The sequence below is a fragment of the Mizuhopecten yessoensis genome, unplaced genomic scaffold (genome assembly GCF_002113885.1).
Source record: "Mizuhopecten yessoensis strain PY_sf001 unplaced genomic scaffold, ASM211388v2 scaffold6443, whole genome shotgun sequence".
NCBI classification, from domain to species: Eukaryota; Metazoa; Mollusca; class Bivalvia; order Pectinida; family Pectinidae; genus Mizuhopecten; species Mizuhopecten yessoensis.
Genome location: NW_018406552.1, coordinates 1195821 through 1217228, shown reverse-complemented (window position 1 = coordinate 1217228; position 21408 = coordinate 1195821). Strand labels below are relative to the sequence as shown.

The 21408-nt window shown below is 35.4% G+C and overlaps 1 long non-coding RNA gene across 1 annotated transcript; it reads right to left on the bottom strand.

Moving 5' to 3' along the window:
• Positions 1-10547: 10547 nt before the first annotated feature.
• LOC110452182 lies at positions 10548-17138 on the bottom strand. The gene is made up of 3 exons (XR_002463154.1): positions 17010-17138; positions 15171-15317; positions 10548-11777 (listed from the first exon to the last, which is right to left on the bottom strand). It is a non-coding gene; the product is annotated as an uncharacterized LOC110452182 (long non-coding RNA).
• Between the last annotated feature and the right edge of the window lie 4270 nt (positions 17139-21408).

Below are 21408 nucleotides of genomic sequence, written 5' to 3'. Positions count from 1 at the left end.
TTATATNCCCCCCCCCCCCCCCCCCCCGAAAACAAAACAAAAACCACACACACAAACACACATTTTCACTTACCACAATCTACAGCACCCCATTGTAGATTTATATGGCGACAACACACCCACCCTTTAGAAGACGCCCAGGTCATAATCATCGCTAGAGATTTAGTCCACCATCCACAACTAATATATCTTGTAAATTTAGTACGTTTTCATTTCTCAAAATTCCCGGAGCAACGTTCTCTGCTTCTCTGGGATAGACCATGACAAAATCGACGGTGCGGTGTAAGCTTAGCTATTTGATTGGCTTTAGGTTAAAAAGAGGGACTGACCAATCGCTAGGCTGATACATAACCTTTTGAGATTATAGACGAGCGAACGACACCCGACTGTAAAGCAATTTAAGCGTTATGTTGTCGCGCGATTCTTTTAATATAGAAGTGCGGAGAACGTTAGCGAGCGTGGAATTTAGAGTGTTCGCTTTTCTAAGTAGGTTTATTGTATTGTATTTTAATATGACCAGTTAAAGTGCCGATTTTATTGTTCTTTATTTTGTAAATGCAACAGGTTTTTATGGTGTTCCTTGTACATACAAAATTGCAATATGCTATTGTGCTGTATCTAATAAATATAACTGGTTTTGGATGCTATATGTATTGCATTGTATCATTTAAATATGAGATGTACTGATACTATATTTTTTTCGACATTAAAGATAACATTTCTCATTATTTCTTCTTTATTTCAAACTCCAAATTGATAAAAGTAGGGTAAAATATGAACAAGAGAAAAATTGACATGGAGACCATTGCAAGCGTATCAGGAGAATAAAACCAGGAAGGGTAAGCGTCATCTTCCTCATCCACGCCACCTGTCATATGACTCTGAAAGGTGGTTAACAAAATACCACGTAAACATATAAGGGTCTTGCTATACAAAGTACAAGTGCTCATCCATTGTCCTTTAGCCATAGCACCATTCTATTGTTCTGTCAGTATAGGGGTAGTAGATAAAACACACTTGACACGTTATGGCTAACAATTAACGATCCATAATTCTTTTCTGTTTTAAACAGAATATATGCTATTGTAATGAACAGTACTGCAAATGTATTATATATGAACTACTATACCTATTTAAAGCTATAAACATGTTAATAACAATAATCTGAACTTTTATACGTATTTATAGCTATAAATATAATAATAATGTTACGCTGAACTTTTATACTTATTTATAGCTATAAATATGTTAAAAATATTTACTTGTTGCTATACTTTTATACCTATCTATAGCTATGAATATGTTAATAATATTAAGCTGAACTTTTGTACCTATGTATAGCTATAAATATGTTAATAATATTAAGCTGAACTTTTATACTTATTTATAGCTATACATGTGTTAAAATCTTTACTTGTTGCTATACTTTTATACCTATTTATAGCTATAAATATGTTAATAATATTAAGCTGAACTTTTATACTTATTTATAGCTATAAATATGTTAATAATATTATGCTGATCTTTTATACTTATTTATAGCTATAAATATGTTAAAAATATTTACTTGTTGCTATACTTTTGTACCTATGTATAGCTATAAATATGTTAATAATATTAAGCCGAACTTTTATACTTACTTATAGCTATAAATATGTTAATGATATTTAGCTAAATTTTATCCGTTTTTATAGCTTTGAATAAGTTAATAATAATTAGCTGAACTTTTATACCTATTTTAAGCTATACACATGTTAATGCTATTTAGCTAAAATATTAAACCTATATATAGCTATAGATATGTTGATAATATTAATCTGAAATACCATACCTATTTAAAGCTATAAATATGATAATGATTTAAAATGTACTATCCAACCTATCAATATCTATAATGTTATCACATAATGTGCTGTGTTATCAAAAGGGTTGGGTTTTTTTTTGCGTATTAACCCATGTATTATGACCTATCAGCCCTGTGAATGGTTGTAAGAATTGTAAAGTCACGCCTAGGACAAGTACATGACGTCACACACTGGAGTCAAAATGGCGGCTTTTTACATTTCCGGGTTGCATGAAAATTGTCGGTTTACACGAATTAATGCCATAAATCTTGTTTATGTGATAAAAAAGATCTTACACTCGTCTTCAATCATGTGAAATTTATAAAACTCGTCATGGAAAAAATCTAAGACTCCTTTGATAAATCTCATATGAAGTGGAAACTCATGTAAGATCCTTCATGTATATATATCATTATGTATCAATAATATCTTTGTCATTCTTGCTTTTCTCTGATAACTATCAATATATTGATGAAAAACAATTCCTATTATTACTCTTCCTGGATTTATTTGCTTCGTATTGTAATATATTGTTTGTCGTTGTCGTTAACAGACTATCGTTACTTTCTACATTGTAATAAAATAATCGAAATGTTATAACCATGAAGATATTTTATATTTTCACAATGTCATATTGTATGTCATTGTTGTAACCTGTGGTATCATAATACAACTATTAAAAAGTATTAACTTAAAAAAACCACACATTATGTTTATAATTCATATTCACATTTTACTGAACTTGGACTCAATAAACTCACCAAAGAATATGAATTTTAATTTTCTATTAACGTGCCTGCGTATTGGCGTATGCAAACGTATTCAACCAAAAGCAGCAATTTATCTTACAACAAAGGTACCGCGAAAGGGAACATAATACGTCCGTCATACAACGAATGAACAGTTGTCTGTATGGTTGTACATACAGGGTCATTACTCCATAGTTTTTTGTTGGACATTGGTGGTAATCGAACTTGTCGGAGTTATCATTGCAATGAACCTTCTTATAAAGTTTCAATTTAATCCCTTAAAAAATACTGGAGATATCGAGCGGACACTGTTTTGGCAAATAAATAAAGGGCCATAACTCTGTTAATACGGTCCGATAATTGCGGTTATCGAACTTGTCCGAGCGAATATGGTAATATTTCTACGAAGTTTGAAGATAATCCATTGAAAACTGCTCCAGGTATGGAGCGAACACCGTTTCGGAAAGTGAATAAAGGGCCCTTACTCCGTAAGTTACGGTCGTATATTGGTGGCTATCGAATTTGCCCGAGGTTTTTTAATAATAAACTTTCCTATGAAGTTTGAATTTAATCTGTTGAAAATTAGTGAAGATATCGAGCGGACACCGTTTCGGAAAGTTATTAAATGGCCCTTACTCCGTAAATTACGGTTAGGTATATATTGGTTGTTATCGACCCGTCGGCCCATCCGACCGCCCGCCCGCCCGCCAATGTGATAGCATAATTCGTCACGTCTTTCGAGGGGTGTCATTATGACCTATTACGTCATATAGTAAGTGATGACGTCACATGCGGTGGCACCTTCCGTTACATAGACTTGCAAAAGTCCATTGTTTTAGAAATTATCAGGATTGAATTCTGTTCTGTTAAAGTTTATTGGTAAACTCACTATTAATTTTGAGCTGTTCGTTATTTATTTTGAAGACCCAATGAGGTTTCCTTTTTTTTTTCGATTTGCCATTTACTATATCATTGTAATATAAATATATGTGTGTTTGTAAACCACTTTACTTTTACAATGTATGTATTTTACTACATTTGTACAGACCTGTATCATAATCATTATAATGTTCATCTCTGTGTGAAGCTGTACAGTCAAACTTATCATAATGTTCATCTTTGTGTCACGCTGTATAGTCGAACTTATCATAACGTTCATCGTATTTATATATAAAACATTGAACTTAATATTGTGCAAGTAGGATCTAGCCCCGCTAAAATGTTAAACTCCGAACACTAATATTCGTTATATTTCTTCTTTCTTATTTCCCCTTAAAGTACAACAAGGTATAGTTTTCCTTTCACAAATGATTTATCAAAACTATGATTATGCCGGAATAACAGTTTCAAATACTTATCTACAGTGTTTGGCAGTGGTACGTGGATCAGTGGCGGCCTCGTGAGCAGATGTAATGGCTTTTTCTCAAAAATGATAAACAAATAATTATTCCTGGAAAATGAACAAATGCATGATAAAAACCGGGACATTGATTGTCCAATTGATATACTTGGAACTCATTGAAGCTATATTTAGTATAACGGGACATTGATTGTCCAATTGATATACTTGGAACTCATTGAAGCTATATTTAGTATAACTGGAATCCAACGGAACTTCCTCATTAACATTTACTGACGTTTTAATTCATAATTTTATCATTTTCATGCACTTAACATTTTATCTTAAAACTTTGTGAATGATGAAGTAATATCACTGGAATAACTAGGTAATATCACTTATCAGAAAGCTCGCGTGGTGCATTGGATAGCGCACTTGCCTTTCACGGAGTCGGCCGGTGTTCGATTCTCCGATCGGACGTGAAAAGGTAAGGACACCTGCCCGACCACGTGGGTTTTCTCCGGGTACTCCGTTTTCCTCCCACATTTTAAAAGACCCTCCGCGCTCACATCCGAGCCAACAAGAGTACTCAATATAAGTTGTAAAAATTTGTTTCATAATTGTTGTAAAATATACAAAGTTTATATTATACTTATCAGGTAATATCTATTTTCGAAATGGTGATACCGCAATCATCTTAATAAACCCTTGCAAACACCCAATGACTGTCCAAAAGTTTCAGACAGGTAAAATCACTCGAAAAATGGCATTAACCAAGCTACTGTACATTCTTCATCAAATAAATATACTGTTATAAAGTCGAAAGGTCCCATGTGTTTAATGCAAATCCTCCCATTTGTTGAAAGTATATTCAAAGCTTTATAAGGACGGTTGTGAAAGCCTCTCGCGCTTAAAGGTGCCGACAACTGATTCGTTAAAGTGTTAAAAAGCTACTTAAAACATGTTTCTTTGCAGTAGATGTATTGACTATTAAGATTTGTTATTTATCAATTTAATTTTAACGAACAAATTTCCTACGATGTGTAGTTTGCGCAGAACAGTGTTTTAGTAAAGGCCCGGTCACATTGTAACGAGTTTGCGTGAACTCTTAAGGGTTCGTGTAGGACTCAATCTCATCTTCATGTCGCCAGTATTCGGCAAACAGCGGCGAGGATTTTCATCGGTTTAAAATTGTCCTGCGATATTTTGTCTCGTACACATGTCATTGACATGTTGATGGGGTGTTGTCCAATCTCGTACACCCATGGTAGACATGTCGACACTTGTCGCCGTGTAAAATGTCGTTTGAAATACTACAAGTTTAGTTGTGAGTTTGGAATGCAACGAGTGTCCACGACTTCTGCCGTGTTGTGATGATTCAGCATCAGTTCTCCAGTAGACTTTGATCCCTCCACATCGTTTTGTCAATCAAGGCCCAAATTTTTAATAAATATTCGTCTACTGTAGAACACGTCCTGACGTATTAACTTTTAACTATAAGTGACATTTTCCTCGGCATTATACTTAAATGAGGAATGACTTCGTGTAATTTCGTCGCAACATTCATGAGGTAAAATACCTTGTAAAAACAACATCAATTCTGGACTGAAAGAAAATTATTTTACAGAATAACATGCCTTTTTGTAATGTTCATCACGGTCGACCCGTTAATATAGACAATTATGTGTTGTATATAAATGTAAACTTTATGTATTCTACAAAAATAAATCTACAAAAAATGAAAAACAGGTGTTATCAACAAATATTTATCATGTCGTTGGCCCAGAAGCGCACAGGGGATCTCAAATTGGAAGAAAATGGGGTTCCCGAAGAGCCATCGAGGCTGGGCAAATGACGAATGGGATTTGTCAAGTTGACAAAGTAGTTGTTATTGCGATAATAACACTTTAACCTAGTAACATTAACTGTCGCTCTACCGGGATTTTAGTATGAGAGGCACTGATCCTAACTGCTCCAAAAACTGCTATTTAAGGCAATAGATAGATAAAAAAAATATTTCCTCCATTATCATGAACATTATAAACATATATACATACAATCAAACATTTAGAGTAAGCTCATTTAAAGAGTTATCGTATATTGCAACGATACGTACATCGTTACAAGTGCACATATTTTTCAAGTGAAAAGGCCCTCAGCTACGTCAAAAGCAAAAACAATGATATTTCTTAAATACTTAACATGACTATAACATGAAAATACTGTAAAATGTATAACTGTTTTTATGTCCGCTTCCGAGTAGTAGTTCCGTTATCCAGACGAATAATGACAAAGGTGCCGATGCTTTTATAATGCATTTAGCACAATGATAGGCAGTGCATGGTATAGTAGTGTATACGTATTATAACTTATAATGCTTAACAAACCGTATTTGGTCTTATGCAAGCCCGTTTTTAACTTACCTCGCAAAGTTTAACAATGATCTTTTCATATATTACATTCGCAAATATCAAGAATACTTTGGATATATTTAATGCTAATAAGATGTTGCTACATTATACATTGTCTTCAAATTATGTGTGTTCAAACCCTTTTACACTGCAATCTCTATGCTCTGTACAGGTCCCGACAGAACATTATTGAATTGAGTTGCTGATACACTAAGTGCTTCATTAAAGCGATAGACAATAGTTAGGGGATATTACAACCTGTCTTAGCAATGGACAATAGTGAGATGTATTGCTACTTTTCCCAAACGGTGGCAATATTGAGGCGGTTCAAATGCTTATACGACACAAGTTACACAAGTTACGCTCTAAAGGATAAGAGTCAATGACCCAAAGAAGTAAATGTGACTACAGGTACAGCTATTGTGCTTGGCCTTCAATCTTTAAATAGGTTTTGAATATATTGAAAACATGACAAAAATGTAGAATATTGTTTTTGTATATATTTGTAACTAATGCGCAGTGTAGAAACAGTAAAATAGTTTACCTCGCAATGTTTTTGACATTTACTAAAAAGAAAGAAAACAACAGATAAGTTGACTTCTGTTCTTCTTCCTTCATCGAAAGAAACGGATGAGCATTGTCTTCTCATGCATGACAAAGTAATTATTATATATCAAATATAGTGGGCTACTTTACCAGTTGTCACAATGAATGTTTTTTTAGTTAAACATTAAGTTTGGCTATGTCACTGCTGTTTTAAATCACTTATTGTTTGCCCTGTCATTTGCCATAGGCTGTTGCAATGACGTAAAACTCAAAACAAACTATTATTTTCTTTTGAAGTTGTTTATTTTTCAGAGATTTTAAATCGTCAATAAACGTGAATGATAGATGCACATAGAATATACAAATGTGAGCTTTCCTCTTTGCAATCATCATCAACAACTCTCCTAAATTAGACCTCGTGAGTGAATGTTCCACTTTGGTTGGCGATTACCCTGACGTTCCAGTGATACTAAGTCATGAGTTATATATACACAGGAATAAAATAAAAACTCCAAGCGAATGAGGATCTCAAATATAAAACGTAAGTAAAGGTCCATCCATCTTTAAAATGTTAATTTAAATGCACCAGACCACCACACATGCTACTTCAGGATGGACTAAGATGATCTGAGTCACAATGTAAGTAAGAGTCCGGCCGTCAAGCATCGCTATGGTAAATATTACACACATTAAGTGTGTACACGTTTGTCGAGTGAAGCACAATACTCAAAGGTCAAAGGTCAAAGAGCGTGAACTAGCTTATATTGTGCGGCTGTTTAGTCAGGGAAATATACGGTGTGAATAACGTACAATGCAGATATATACAAACAATATTGATCAAAGGTCAAAGAGCGAGAGCTGGCAAATATTGCACAACAGCTTATTCAGAGGCATTGGCATGTTGCCGCTTATCAGAGCGAATTATGTGTAATGTAGATACATGCATACACAGACAACACAAATTACACACATAGTACAATATACATTGATAGACAGTATTAGACATTTTTATTACATTCTGAAGAGCTCGGTGCCATGTTTTACATTGTAGAAGAACTTTATATATTATTTCACTGTGTTATAAAAAAAAAAATGAAACACATGCTCGCAAAAAAAATCCGGCTGAAATAAAATCAAAATGTTAAATGTAAGTGCACGAACCCAATTAGTGTTTTGCAAACGCATATTTTGTTTCATGCAAATTGTCAGACCATACAAATTACAAACAATGCAAAGTCATTTTCCGGCCCTGTCTATACCATTGTATGGACACAGATGTGCAATGCTTCCATTTAGCTTCGTGTTCGACCCCAGAATGGAGTAAAGAACCCGGGTAAGAACTTGTTAAAAATCTGTCGATGTGTTGACATTGCCAGACCCAAGTACAAGTTCAACAATATTCCATATGTAAAGTAAGACTCATATATATTAGCATTTGATGCATTGAGGCTACACTTGGCATCTTCCTGTAAGTTTAAATTCTCGAACTTCGTTTGTGCTTTTTGGATTTTGGATTGTTGAAAATATGTTCAAGCAGTTTTAGATTATTGGTNAAAATGTTAATTTAAATGCACCAGACCACCACACATGCTACTTCAGGATGGACTAAGATGATCTGAGTCACAATGTAAGTAAGAGTCCGGCCGTCAAGCATCGCTATGGTAAATATTACACACATTAAGTGTGTACACGTTTGTCGAGTGAAGCACAATACTCAAAGGTCAAAGGTCAAAGAGCGTGAACTAGCTTATATTGTGCGGCTGTTTAGTCAGGGAAATATACGGTGTGAATAACGTACAATGCAGATATATACAAACAATATTGATCAAAGGTCAAAGAGCGAGAGCTGGCAAATATTGCACAACAGCTTATTCAGAGGCATTGGCATGTTGCCGCTTATCAGAGCGAATTATGTGTAATGTAGATACATGCATACACAGACAACACAAATTACACACATAGTACAATATACATTGATAGACAGTATCAGACATTTTTATTACATTCTGAAGAGCTCGGTGCCATGTTTTACATTGTAGAAGAACTTTATATATTATTTCACTGTGTTATAAAAAAAAAATGAAACACATGCTCGCAAAAAAAATCCGGCTGAAATAAAATCAAAATGTTAAATGTAAGTGCACGAACCCAATTAGTGTTTTGCAAACGCATATTTTGTTTCATGCAAATTGTCAGACCATACAAATTACAAACAATGCAAAGTCATTTTCCGGCCCTGTCTATACCATTGTATGGACACAGATGTGCAATGCTTCCATTTAGCTTCGTGTTCGACCCCAGAATGGAGTAAAGAACCCGGGTAAGAACTTGTTAAAAATCTGTCGATGTGTTGACATTGCCAGACCCAAGTACAAGTTCAACAATATTCCATATGTAAAGTAAGACTCATATATATTAGCATTTGATGCATTGAGGCTACACTTGGCATCTTCCTGTAAGTTTAAATTCTCGAACTTCGTTTGTGCTTTTTGGATTTTGGATTGTTGAAAATATGTTCAAGCAGTTTTAGATTATTGGTAAACATAAATGTACGGCCAAAGAAGAATAGATGAAAATGTGTTAACAGATTCACACAATAGAATAATGACTTTCTCACTCATGATTGTGAATATCGTTGTTCAGGATCTGTCGGTGTTCTGCTTGTGCAAGCAATTAGTTTCCTGATATTATATGGCGTCTAACAGGGATTCCATCGACCACATAATTAGCCAACTTTGTCGGATCAAAGTATGGCAATACTGAGTCTTTAGTCAGTTCCTTTTTGAGCTTTTGAAACAGCTGTTTTCTTTTGACCATTTCCCTGGCGATGAGATCTAGTTTGGAGATCGTGTTGGCACCATTTAAATCTCTATCAAATCATCGAAAGTCAATGTTATGGGGCGTTTACACCTAGTCTTCCTCTATCAACACCTAAAATCTGCCATTGCCAGTTATGAATTACATGACTATCAGCAAGATATTACAAGACATGCTCATTGCTAAATATAAATGAAACTATTTTTCTATGTGAATTGATCTGTTTATTTGAGTTCTCAATACCTTGCAACACTTTGATTTTTCTCTCTCTTCTGAACAATTGTTTCGTAACATCTTCCTTGGCAATATCTTTTTTTTTTCTCTCTTTTGAACAAGTATTTCGTAACATCTCTATGTGTTGCGTTTAACTTTGAGTGAGAGGCAGTAATGACACGCTAGTCCGAGGTCAATATAGTGTGACCGGGTAGAGTTACATGATACAGTGTCCAGATTATGACTTTTCGGTGTGATGGCGCCTAACATTGGCCCTTGAGTTGCATCACCATCCATGGGTATTGTTTTAATTTGACATAGGCTGTTGCATTGACGTAAAACTCAAAACAAACTATTATATTTCTTTTGAAGTTGTTTATTTTTCAGAGATTTTAAATCGTCAATAAACGTGAATGGCAGATGCACATAGAATATACAAATGTGAGCTTTCCTCTTTGCAATCATCATCAACAACTCTCCTAAATTAAACCTCGTGAGTGAATGTTCCACTTTGGTGGGCGATTACCCTAATGTTTCAAACCTTAGACCGTTGGTATGTAAACTGGCTTTTCCCTTATTCGGCTCCATCCTCCTCCTCCTCCTCCCCTCCTCCTCCTCCTCCTCATCATCATCATCTTCCTCCTCAGCATCAGCAACAGCAGCATCAACACGACAACATAATGGTCATCATTATGGATAACGGCAGCGAAAAAAATATTATTTTACACACACACCATTATCATTATACATATACTCAATTTGCACACACAAAGATACATCTTATAGAGATTTGATACCATGTTATGAAACAGTGCACAAATGAAAATGTGAGCAAAGTTGTGGAATGTGCAGGATATATTATATCTGTTGTTCGTTGCAGAGATTTTGTGTATACATACGATTCACAGAATTGCGTGATGCGAATGCTGAACAAACATGCGAGGAAAACTACTGAATTGTAATGATAGATACTTGATATACATACATTTTGGAGGCTGGCAAACGCAAAGGCATTTCGTGACACCAACATCATATACCCGCCGGGTGTGGTTGAAAACGAAACATGTTCAGGGGAGTTAATGCACGGAAACAAATTGACCAATCAGAAACGGAGAGCCGCGTTAGTTATGTAAAAAGCACGCATCAAATTTGTTATTAAATTTAGCCCCATACTATCCAATAATAATGCGATCACAAAATTAGGTTGAATTTGAATCTCCTAAATTGAACAAACCGAAAAGAGAAGTTGCATTATTGTTTTGAATCACCTAACCAGTATCGTGTAATTACTGATAGACATTTTTACAAAATGATTATCTAATCATTGTCAACGAAGCTGCGAACATCATGCTTATTGAAGATGCAGTCATGTTCATTTAAATGTACGTATACTCTCAGATTTTAATTTCTAAAAAATTGACAGATAGTTGGACTAGATTCAGGTTAATCCTTCTATAGATTGTAATATTTCAGATTGCATCACATTTGTAAATATAAACATAAACTATTTCTTTATCAAAATACTTGTCGGGGTTGGCAATGACCTATGACCCCCAAAGGTCGCATATTTATCAAGCAATTCATGGCCGCATAACTCTGTCTTAGGCAGGACTTCGTCACACCAATGTTTTCACGAAATACCACACTCCATCCAGGTTGACAGCGTCATTTGACCTATCTGGTGTCGATTTCAGCAATCTGCAACGGGCGGATGTGACGTCAAATAGGAAATTATCACAGTTAGCTTGTTTGCGACACTGCACACCACACAGTTCCTGATTTCATGTGTCTGTTTCCAAAAGTACGGGCAAAACATCACCGGCTAATCCCAGCTTGGCTTTCCATTTATCACATTTATCTGCGGAAAAAGCTTTTTTTAGCATTACCTATCTAAAGAAATACTGATTAAACCACTTTATAAAAGGGGCACAACTCTTAACATTTAGTTTGCATATCAAATAAGATGAAGTTTGTCTTTGTTTATTTCCGGAGTTTAATCATAAAAGGTAAAAATCACTTATTAGATGTGAAGCAGATTGCACAATAAAATAATAAATATATTATATGATATGGTTTTTTTTCGATAGCCATGAAATTGCCATAATGAGTAGCAATGCTGCAGATGTACATTTTAAATATTCAACCGAATGAGGACGAAATATTCATACTGGCATAAACATTGAAATATACTTTTAAATAAATATATTTACATTCTAAATTGTATAGTTATTATTGGTCTAAATATAGGCATTCCCTTATATTTTTGATACTGAATGTCTGTGTCGTCAGTGCAGACAAGATTTCTGGAACAGCCTAACGTCTACAAATTATTTGCTTCTAATGGGCTTCTCACGTTATTTGAGGCGAGAGAAGATGCTTCAAAATTACGCTTTTAAACTGCATTCAATGCCATATGAACCCAATTTCTTTTAGTTATAATTGCAGTCGAAATGTCAATATACTGCAACGTGCGGGCGGTCACCCATCCAACTACTGACCACGCTCGACGTTGCTGAACTAGTGAGCGGGTCCCCGGGTTATACCGCATCACGGGAAAAGATAGCTTGTCAGGGAGGCAGTATTGTCCCCTCATAATCCTTAGCTGTTACAATACTTAGTAGCATTTCATTCAACGACGTTTTGCAACAATAACTGATGAACGTGATCACGCCATTGGTATAAGAAGGAGTTATTGTGAAGTGACATGCATCTATCATATAAATTGATCTTACGGTGCAATATATCAATTTTAAAGTTATCCAATATACTTATAAACAGATGAAAGAGAAGAAAGACCTATTCTGCAGTTTAATTTTGTCTTTCCATACTTTAAACATATCTAACTAGCAAAAAGTAATAGTATGATACACAACGGATGAGGAGGGGCAACCCGTGACCTTTAGCCTCATCGATCTGTAAACAAAGGCGGCAACGGGGTAGATCCGGAAGTAATTAGCGGTGATAGTCCCTTTCAGGTTATTTTTCACGGAAGTGTTTCTATCGAAGTTTTCGGGAAACACCTTAACGAAATAAACCGAACCATTACCAGACTTCTAGCAAGCCTTTTGAATACCATTAAAGCAGGGTTACAGTCGACTGTGACGTATTTTTATCAATCATTATGACTCTCTTCTATACCATATCCCGCCTATCATAATATTTGACTTTTCACCCTTTACACTACCATGCTTCTTATAAAGAGATTCTACTTTTTCAGGAAAGGCAAACTGTGATATAAATATATCGTTTAAACACTATTTGAAAATCACGACGAAGATCAAGAAAAAGTTTACTAAGGATGAAATCATAAGTTCATGGTTGATAATATCTTTGTTGAGTTCAGTGGTAAAAATTTCCAGCTCTTTGAATTTTTAAATAATGAAGAAAATGTGAATATGGTTTGAGAACCTTATTACGAGTACATATCTATCCTTTCTTTTCTTTTTCATTTTTTTTCTCATTTTTTTTTCAGCCAAACATACATATACATTTTACATAGTAATATCAATACACACAAACACGCACACATATACATAGCAAACATACAAACATACATATATATAATATATATATATATAATACATACATACATAGCATACATACATATGTACATATGTATACATGGACATACACTAGAGGTGTCTCAATACGCCAAGAGTGTATCACGATATATCGCAATACAGAATGAATATATTGCGATACGTATCCCGATATATTGTCATAGCGATTGTATGATAAGTTGTTGTCAGAATGTTATCAAACTTATTTGAACTAATTTCCACCACTATTAAAAGCCTTTTGTATGCTTATTGGCATATCTGTTAGAATTTGTAGTAATTTGCAAAGTTAGATTACCAAGCAGATTGAGATACATGAAAATTACTTTAAAAAAATATTGCGATACAGCAATATTTCATCTCCGTATTGTAGTACAATATAATATACCTGTGTACTGCGATACACCTGTTTTCCGATATATTGCGACAGCCTTAACACACAGCTACACACATATGTATACTGAACACACTTACATTTACTCAGGATACATACAAACATACATGACATATGAAAATATTGTAAACATACACACATTCCTACATACATGCATAAACGTAGCACAAATCAATACATGTAGTTTATGCAATAATTCAAACCAAAAGGATTCTTCAGTATGTGTCACTTTTGATCTCTAAAATGTTTCATTACTACACAGCATTAATACGAGGGGAGTCATCAGAACATATATACACGTGTAAATCGAGAATGCGTACATGCATATATGCATGCTCCAACATATATACACACAGATATGCACATATATACACATATATCCAATCCATGCCTAAGAATGTGCAAATATATCCATTCGTACATACATAGATGCATAAGCATACACAAACAAACCAAAAAACATAAACATGTATACACATAGTTATATATTTCATGTGAGTTCTTTTTAATTTTATAAGATTATATGTCAATCATCAGTTTCCTCTCACAGCATTTTGCATATAGAATAGCATATACCTATATATATAAACAAATATAATTTAGAATATTCAATACTTTATGTAGACATATACTTAATTGTTGTTATATATACTATATATAGTTCTCGAGTTTTCTCGGGTTTCAGCTAGGTTTATTAATTTCTTTACCCATAGAGGATTTAAAATAAGATTTACATTTTTAGCTTTAGGGTATGAAAATATTCGACCATGACTCCCATGTTTTCTCAAAGGTCTCACTCTCCCCCCCCCCCCCCCCCCCCCCCTCTCTCTCTCTCTCTCTCTCTCTCTTGGGCTGTTACCTTGTCAATCCCAAGTACATTAAATAAATAAAAAAAATCAATCATACTAGGGTATAGGGTATACATATCTATTCTTGGTTTATATCTCTATTTACCAACGTTCCTCACAAACGGATCTCTTTACTTTGACACATATGCAGGCAAATCTTATGTCAGAAATTTTGATAATAACCATGTTCTTCGTAGAAATATTGAACATGAATGTGAGATTTATATTACGATTTTGCTTTCAGAAGCGAAGGCAAATAGTCAGATCGTCGTAATGGTTTTTTAGGAAATACGGAAAAACAGGTAAATAAATAGGTTTTTTTACATTTTAGTTATTTATTTTATTTTATGTTATATATTGTTATAGCATAAACGACAAGCCTTAAATATAAGCAAAAATCATTATATCGAAGAGTAGCAGAGTAACACCAATGGGGTTCGAGCTAGATTTACCATTTCATCTCCGGTAGAGTTCGATACGTAGGTCCAAGTGACTCCGTCCATACTGGTTCTGACTTTGTACTTGATCACCCATTGATCTGCGTTAACCCTCCCGAGGGTCGTTATAGCCTTCAGCATAGAGACGGTCCGAAATGCCACCTGTATATTGTAAGAATAGCACAACATTAGTGACCCTAGCCAACCAGATTAGTCGATGACGCAAAGTTTAATCTTTAATACTGACGATTACCAAAACCATAGAGGAACCTTGATCTCTACGATTATAAATACGATCACAATAGGTGTCTACTTACATAATTTTCATCGCCAGTTATGAGAAGGTTTGTGTAATCTATGAATGTTTACATTAATTTGGTCGGTGTGTGCTGATACATGTTTGTGCATGTGTTCATTTTGAGGTTCAAAGAAAATCATCTTTTTTATCTTCAGAAGGTATTTAAGATGTGATAGAAGTAATTTGTAATATATTTCTTATTGATGCAAACGAACCTGGACACAGCCTTTATCCTGCTAATGCAGCTATACCAGGTACAAGTATGTTGCAGTATGACTAATACACAGGCGGCCTATTTTGGAGAGAAAATTGACTGCATGGAATCCAAGACAAATCCTGCTTAGTTTTGAAGCTGCCTTTCACTCATGATATATTTGAATGGAATGAAACCCATGGTTATTTTCAAAGCTGGTCTCTTTTCAAATCAGGTTTATTATTGGGATTTTCGGGTGTTGCACCAAAGTCTCGAGATACCTTCATCTTGAAACATGTAAGTAAGAAGTTTATGGATGACGCAAATATAAAGGAAGCGGAACGCCGTGAGTTTTGGAAAACTGGTGCTCAAATACATTTATCTGACTAATAGTTGGTACAGATACGTGAGTTTTTTAAGAAGAAAAAACGTATTGAGATCAATGCTACCTTGTTAAGGTATCTCTTGAAATGTGGCAGTATATTGGCGACTGTATCGAGAGCAGTACCAAGGAAGAGATGGTGGCAGTGGTTGGGATACTTAGGGTGAAAGATACTGAACTGGTAAATGCTGAATTCACTGTACGTCGAAGGTCAAAGATTATTGAATGTTAACATTGGTCTACCAACACTCAATCACAGGGTAGAGGCTCATAAGAAAGACCACACCTGGCACAAGTGACACATCTCTTGGAAGGAGGACAGGAACTATCCAGTGAGGTCTGAACTACCCCGAGTAAGGTCCTGGTTGATGGACTGGTAAACACTCCTTCTCAATGATGCCATTTTGTACAGAACACGCGCAACTAGCACTTCAAGAAGAGTTCCGTCAATTGGTGTATAAAAATGTGTCATGTTGGGAAGACAGCCCTAGTGCTCATTCGAAAACGGACATAGCCCAGTATGTGAAAAACTTTAATGCTTGCCACCATGACAGAACATTGCCAGGTGTCTAAAACGCAGTTTTGAAATCGACTTTCACCACCTATCACTCGAAGCTTAAATCCATTAATTATATCCATTGGAAAGGTGAACAAGTTGTTTTACCTGTAACTCGTATTTAAAATTACCTGTAATAAAGTTCCAGGATTATCTGTAATAAAGGTCCAGTATTACCTGTAATAAAGGTCCAGTATTACCTGTTACGTTATACATTTGTAAAGTATTACCTGCAATACTTTTCCTGTTTTACCTGATACTGGTGTTTAGGACCCAGTATTACATGTTATAAGCATGCATTGAATCTTACAATTAAACATTACCATGCATTCAGTACAACAAGAGTTCAGCACGGATTTTGTAAGGCTGTGTCCTATTAAGACGTGTATAGAAAGGCATTACCAGCCAATTGGTATCATGATTACCTGTAAGTATTGTCCATCTACGGACCTGCCGGGACACCAGCCAGTGGTACTATTGATTCTAGCCTTGTTGGTAGGACAGTGGGGATGAGTTGAGGACGCGTCATAAGGCCCAGTCATAAGGTTGTAATCACAAACAGAACACACTAATACTGGGGGGAAGAGAAAAAATAATATTACAACTGAAACTTACTTGTTTGGCTCTCTGCAAAATTTATTAGCAATATCATATGTATCTTACTTGTCCAGTCCAGTCAACACACGTACACACGTTTGTATGGCCTTGTCCTTTTAAGGATAGAATCACAGTCTGATGATATTTATTGGGTATAAACTTCAATGAATAGGCATTAAGATAATTTGTTTTTACTCTAGATCCATTGAAGTGTATACCCCATAAACCACAATAGACCAGGATTGAATATATTTACTTCATTTGCAAAGATAATCTCGACAATATAGTATCAAAGAAGGAAGCGTTATTTTAGATTAATTATTTGAGGAATCAAAGTGTATTCTTAGAGTAAAACGAATTCGAAATTCATATGTCGTTGAACAGATTTTCGTGTCAGGATGTTGGTTGTTCATTATCCACTTTTACAAAATTGACACCAAATCAAATGAGTTGTTGACGTTTATAACGATTTAAATACTCGTTTTGTATTCCAGAGAATTGTCTTTCGCTCATAATCAATTTGGCCGAAACCGATGAAGGTATCAACAACAGGAAAACGTACACTTTAGATGTACATAAAATGGCTTGTTGAAATAAAATATGAAAATAAATAAGTTTCACTTTTCGCTTGAAACTTATTACAACTTACCACTATTCAAAGTCGCCAAAGTAAGCACACTTGCAGCATGCTCCCCATTGAAGGTAGTCCTCGGGCAGTGGTGTATGATGTATTGAACTATTAATGGTGAATGCTTTATGATGTCCTACCTATGTCGGAATCATTGAAGTAAAGTAAAGACAGCGTCATCTATTGATATGTAAGTTTTATTTTAAACCGCGTGTTTCGTCAACATACTTCAAAGTGCCCTCCCATTTTTTCTTACAAAAATCCTTAATACACATTTTGTATTGCTAGTATCAAACAAAATCATATTTCTTTTAAAGAAAAGCGTGTTTATGCAACATCTGAATAGTGGTACAAGGACGATGTTTACTTACATGAAAACGAGGGAACATCCGGCCAGATATTGACAGTGATTTGTATAAACCTCTCCTATATAAAGGAAAAAAGGAAAACATGATTACTTGTACAAAGATGACCTTCGTTGTCTCAACAATTCTAAAGACTTGAAAATTATAGAGTTTGTTTTACCAAAGGTAAGTAATGTTACAAGCCTAAAAATAAACGAGAGAATCGCACTGTTAAAGGAACACATTTTAATCACTTTAAACTATTACTTTCACAATTTTTGTGTTGCCATATAATGTTAATTTGGTTTGAGTTTACCAAATATTCTGGTATGAAAGAGATTTATGAGAAATTTCTACAAATAACTGACCAATCTAACCTTACATTTTGTGGGGTTCGTAAATACTGATTCAAAAAAACAAATTTTGAACTTGATATGACCTCGGTGAACAAACCGATGTTATATGCGCCCTCTCTTCTGTTGTCATAAAAAAAACCTTTAACAAGACATGTACATTTATCATCAAATAACATGCTCACTGCATCCCTACATTGGTTCAGATTTCGCCATTCCAAGGAAGCTGCTGTTACAAGTTTTGTGGGAAAGTGGTTATAAATATACATCTGTGGATACAAACAAATTACAATAATATACGTCATTACGAAGAAACCAAATAGATTTTTCCATTCCAGGTATAAATACACAATGAAAATTGATAAGAGGTGACGTCACATACAAACAGACATGCATACTTACAACAGCTGAGTATATGTCGGACATTGTTGAAATTTTTAAAATCCAATCACAGTTGGGTTTTTTTATATACATATATATATATTTTTTTAACATGATTACATGATATCAAACTATGACAACTAACCCCAATACAAAAGCCAGGATACTCTCCAAACGTAACGGGAGTGCCCTGTGACGTTGGGTAACTTGGAAAATCTATGAAGGTCATTAACGTGTATGGGTTAAGTGCGCTATCAATGCTTTCTACCTTGGTTCGTCAGTTGTATAAAGCGCTATCCTAGTGTTACTGGGGTAATATCGAATAGCCATGTACATATGACTATAAATATAAACTTTATTTATTTTACAACAATTATGAAACAAGTTAATTTTACTTTTATTAATCGCTCTTGTTGGCCCGGATGTTAGCGCGCGGGGGGTCTTAGTGTGGGAGGAAACCGGAGTACCCGGAGAAAACTCACGTGGTCGAGCAGGTGACCCTATACATTTTCACGTCCGATCAGGGAATCGAACCCCGGCTGCCTTGATGAAAGGCAAGTACGCTATCCACTGCATCACCCTACCACCCAAATGACTTGGTAACAGTACAGCAGTGAGTGATACTTCAATATTATGGTAACAAAAAATGTCAATACACCAAATACTCTTCACATGGGAATTGATTTTGTTTCAATTGTTGGCTGTTTGTAAGTGATTTAAAAGACAATGCAGCCAAACTACATAATGACATGTCTCGTAGAAATGGGAAACAAGAGCATCTGAGGAACGTGTACCTATGACACTAGGGGGAACACCATGGTATCCTGGATGTCAAGCTCTGGTTCTCAGATGTTTACCTATGGTACTAGGGGGAACGATATGGTATCCTGGATGTCAAGATCTGGTTCTCAGATGTTTACCTATGGTACTAGGGGGAACAATAAGGTAACCTGGATGTCAAGCTCTGGTTCTCAGCTGTTTACCTATGGTACTAGGGGGGACAATATGGTATCCTGGATGTCAAGCTCTGGTTCTCAGATGTTTACCTATGGTACTAGGGGGAACAATATGGGATCCTGGATGTCAAGCTCTGGTTATCAGATGTTTACCTATGGTACTAGGGTGAACACCATGGTATCCTGGATGTCAAGCCCTGGTTCTCAGATGTTTACCTATGGTACTAGGGGGAACAATATGGTAACCTGGATGTCAAGCTCTGTTTCTCAGATGTTTAGCTTTGGTACTCGGGAAGAATACTATGGTATCCTAGATATTTATCGTTGGTGCTTGTTGAATTAATAGTGTATCCTTAATATTTAGCTTTGGTACACGGGAGTGGGTACTTTTGTATTCTGGATATTTATCCGTGGTGCTTGTGGAATTAATATTGTATCCTTGATATTTAATTCTGGTACTCGGGGGGTGGGGGGGGGGGGGGGGGGGGGGGGGGGGGAGAGAGACTATGGTATCCTGAATTTTGAACTGACACAATGAGGGAATAGCATGGTATCTTTGGTATTCATGCTCTCTTGAGTTTTTTCAGGCGACAGATATAAATTAACAAAGTATCAATGTTGTTCTATCAAAAATATAACTTTGTAACTGAGATAGAGTGGCAATAAGCGGAACGACAAAAAATTATTTCAAAAAATAAAAATCCAATAATTATATAATGAAAATTTAAAAGATAAATTTTATTTTTATTTTTTTCCACAATTAGTCGAGAACAAATTATAATACCCATGACAATGAGATTAGTCAATAAATATGCGCGGTGAGTAATGTAAATTAATATGTACCGTAAAGTGCGGATGGGAGGTGTTTGTATCAGCCTGTCGGGGCGACCACATCCCTGATAGCTGTAGAGTATCATTGTTGATCCCTCTTGACCTCGATTGTGCTTATTATGAGTAAATAGCAGACACCAGGGAATTGATGGGTAAGTCTGGATACTTACATCATTGACTCACACCAACTGGTTCCCGAATAGGCTCTTACACTGTCTTGGGCATCGTCGATACACTAGGGGTAACGCTCACTTACGCTCTCTGCAATAGTGAGCGTAACCCCTTGGGTATCGATGATGCGTCTTGGGAGACTTCTGTGTATTAATTACCATCGTGTGACTACAGCTGTGCACCTCTGCCATCTCACATAACAATAATGAATAATATACAACATTTATATAGCGCCCTATATAATTGGTAAAATTACTCTAAAGCACTTTACAACATATGGATATTAGTAATAGTTATAATTGTGAAACAAAAGAAAAGGCTTACAATCACTTTTATACATTTAAGCAAGCAATTTGCATATGATTGAACAAATAAAGGTTGGTATTTACATGACGTCTTTGCAAGGATTCTAAAATGCAGACGTGAAGAGGTGAGTTTTGATGTTCCTCTTGAACTTGGCCAGGGTATTTGACTTTCTTATAGCAGATGGTAAGCTATTCTACAACGTGGCCGAAACCCTCCCAAAACACCTGCTTCCGTAGGTCACAGTACGAGATTTTGGG